Below are 3,662 nucleotides of genomic sequence, written 5' to 3'. Positions count from 1 at the left end.
TAATTTCCGCATTCACTTCACTACCGTGTAATGATATGGAGCAGGGCGGTCATGGCATGGTGAGTATCCATAAAAATAAAGTGTGTGTGTGTGTGAGAGAGAGAGAGAGAGAGAGAGAGAGAGAGAGAGAGAGAGAGAGAGAGAGAGAGAGAGAGAGAGAGAGAGAGAGAGAGAGAGAGAGAGAGTCCTTTTCTTTAAATGAACAGCTGACAATATCACTCCTGCACTCCCTTGCCTTCTGTTGTCAATATAGATCCTGCATCTGCTTGGAAGGCATTGATTCCAAGAAGGATGTTGTGCTCGGGTTTTACTCGCAGCCTGTATCCAAAATCAACGCTACAGTCCCTGTATCCAACATTACCACTACAGTCCCTGTATCCAACATTACCACTACAGTCCCTGTATCCAACATTACCACTACAGTCCCTGTATCCAACATTACCACGCCATTCGTCAGATCTTACGAACTACTAAGACGGAGATTTGTAGATATCTCAACATAAAAAATGAAAGTTTCGTAGCATTTTTTTTTCCAATTGTACAACAAATTCCAGAATCTATATTTTCGACATATCAATGAAATGTAAAAATTTAAGGTGCATGGTACAAGAGGACGCTCGTTATAGTCTGTGAACAGTGATGCTGGCAATTACAGTTTGAGAGTAGTTAGTTAAAGGGAATGACTAAGTAGTTTCGTTGGCAATTAAAAGAGTGATTAGCTGCGTTGAAAGTTGTGAGTGGCAGTATGTAGTTACGTCAGCAATGAAAGGGAGTGAAGTGCTACGTAGACAGTGAGTTGTATCAAGTAGTTACGATAGAAATGAAAGGGAGAATGAGTAATTAAGTTGGTACTGAGTGTTGCTGAGTAACTTCCCCTGGTAATGAAAGGGTTTGAGAAGTTACGTTCACACTAAACGTACCTTAATAGATGCGATGGTTGTCGACTTTAGTGGGTAGTTACGTTCACACTGAGTGGTTATAGCTATGCTGGCAGTGACAAGCATTAAGAAGTTACGTTCACACTAAACGTAACTTAACAGATACGACGGGTGTCGGATTTTGTGGGTAGTTACGTTCACACTGAGTGGCAATATGTAGCTGCGTTGGCAGTGACAATCAATAAGTAGTTACGTTCAAACTAAGAGACAATATGAGCACATCACATTGACTGACGGTTTACAGTTACGTTCACACTGAGGGGCGATGGCATAGCGGCCTACAACACTAAGAAGCCGTTACCAATTTAAGTTCACAATGATGAGAGTGAGTAACTTGCTATGTTCACAGTGACAGGCAGTTAGCAGTCGTTTACAGTGAAAGCCAACAAGTCTTTTGAGTTCACTGTGACAGGCAGTGAGTAGTTAAGCTGGCAGTGAAAGGCAGGTGAGTGGTTAACAGTTGGGGGGCCGGTGGTAGTTAAGACGACAGAGGAAATTATAAGGTAGTTATTTTTTTCTTTTCTTGCTAGTGGAACTCATTGGTTTAGGTAGACCTGGACTGGAAGCAGAAAACTGCTCAACGGTCGTACCTTCGTCTTAACGAGTCGTACCGTCGACGTCGGCGCAAAAGACCAGTAGGAAATTAAGTCAGAAAATATACCATACAAGACAGTTCCTCCCTTCACTGTCTCGAGCCGTAACTCAAGTCCTAACCACCATTACAGGTGCTAATGGCCCAACGGTCGTTGTCGGAGCCAAGCGCCTGGTTAGCCTTTGCCTGGTTCGCCTCTCATTCCCAGTGGCAGTTATGACCCAACCTCTGGGGAAATCCTCCCGCTAATGGCGTAATTGCACCTGATGTAGAAATACCCCGAAACTGTAGCGCGTCTTTGAGTTATCATTTAAGGGATTTTAAGTACGCTCATATGATTCTGCTCAGGTATGGGAGGCAGATGGGGCACTGATGATTCTCCTCAGGTATGGGAGGCAGATGTAGGCCTGGTGATTCTCCTCAGGTATGGGAGGCAGATGTAGGCCTGGTGATTCTCCTCAGGTATGGGAGGCAGATGTAGGCCTGGTGATTCTCCTCAGGTATGGGAGGCAGATGTAGGCCTGGTGATTCTCCTCAGGTATGGGAGGCAGATGTAGGCCTGGTGATTCTCCTCAGGTATGGGAGGCAGATGTAGGCCTGGTGATTCTCCTCAGGTATGGGAGGCAGATGTAGGCCTGGCGATTCTCCTCAGGTATGGGAGGCAGATGTAGGCCTGGTGATTCTACTAAGATATGGGAGGCAGATGTAGCACTTGTGAGATTCACCTCAGGTATGGAAGGCAGATGTAGCACACATGATTCACCTCAGATAAGGGAAGCAGGTGTAGCACTTGTGTCTTCAGGTATGGTCTGCTATGCACAAGGTATGATGGTATGTTTCCTGAAGATCCCGTTATGGTCGGCCTGCATGCCACCCTCCTGCGCCTCCCAGTGTCATGTGATAAATGCCACTCCTACTTTTTCCTCCCTCACTAACGTGTGAGAGTGTGCCTCCGCCTTGAAATGTCAGGTACCCACCTTGAATGACTCGTGTTCGTGACCAGCAAGACCCAGCCTCAGCTACCCTGCATCACCAGAACAAACACACAAAAAAAACCGCAGACACACACACACACACACACACACACACACACACACACACACACACACACAACAATACGTAGTCAACACATCACACATACGGAGGAGGTAAAAACCTGGTACATATAGACAAGGCTATGAGACGGGGCAATACGAGTGTCAAATTCTCTTCCAGCAACAATAAATAGCGCGCGCGCGCACACAAACACACACACACACACACACACACACACACATTACACCAAATAGAACACACTCACATATATGCATAGAAATGTATGGATACAGTAACTAGATGATATAGCATGAAATTAAGCAAAAAAAAATTTTTTTTAATAATTTAAAGAAGAACGTTTGAAGTACTTTAAATGAGAATAGTGGATGAATGGAATAAATTAACTAAGGATATGGATAATGTAGAGAGTGAACATGAATCTGAGAAAATATATGATAGCAGAGAATGTTCAAGTGATGGGGCCTCAAAGAGTTTAAAACAGCCTCCTCTCACATGACAAATAGCCAATTACAGATTGGTAATTACAGGGCAGTTGGCCCACAGGCAATCCAGCTTTTCCTCCTCCTCTTTGTAGCTGGTCGATATATGAATACCTGGCGCACACTGCTGTATATGTACAGTATATACATGGATACACATAACACTGACACATGGTATACATACGAGAAACGGGACAGAACGCTGTCCCTGTTTTGAACAGTAATTATGATTACTAATGAACTTATCGGTAGCGTGGCCGAGCGGTCTAAGGCGCTGGTTTAAGGCACCAGTCTCTTCGGAGGCGTGGGTTCGAATCCCACCGCTGCCAGAGCTTTTGCAGGGTCTCCGCAGCGTAGTGGCGAGTGTGTGTGTGTGTGTGTGTGTGTTGTTTAAACACGTCCATTAAACTCAAGCTAAACTGACACTTATGATTATATTTCGTAAGCGCTAACTCTACAGAGCCGAAGTATAATTTCCTTTCGGTTGATACAACTCTATCCTGATTACATTTTCTCGCACATTCTCTTTTTTTGTGTGTGAATAAATTTTATCGCATGTCCAAAGTTTTCATCCATAAATGGAGTTTCATAAATTTC

General features: G+C 44.3%; 1 non-coding gene across 1 annotated transcript; it reads left to right on the top strand.

Moving 5' to 3' along the window:
* The first annotated feature begins 3,312 nt into the window (after nt 1–3,312).
* TRNAL-AAG (transfer RNA leucine (anticodon AAG)) lies at nt 3,313–3,394 on the top strand. The gene has a single exon. It is a non-coding gene; the product is annotated as a tRNA-Leu (tRNA).
* Nucleotides 3,395–3,662: the final 268 nt, after the last annotated feature.

This window comes from Panulirus ornatus, chromosome 1 (assembly GCF_036320965.1).
Source record: "Panulirus ornatus isolate Po-2019 chromosome 1, ASM3632096v1, whole genome shotgun sequence".
In the NCBI taxonomy this organism is placed as follows: Eukaryota; Metazoa; Arthropoda; class Malacostraca; order Decapoda; family Palinuridae; genus Panulirus; species Panulirus ornatus.
This window is presented reverse-complemented; position numbering and strand designations above follow the sequence as displayed.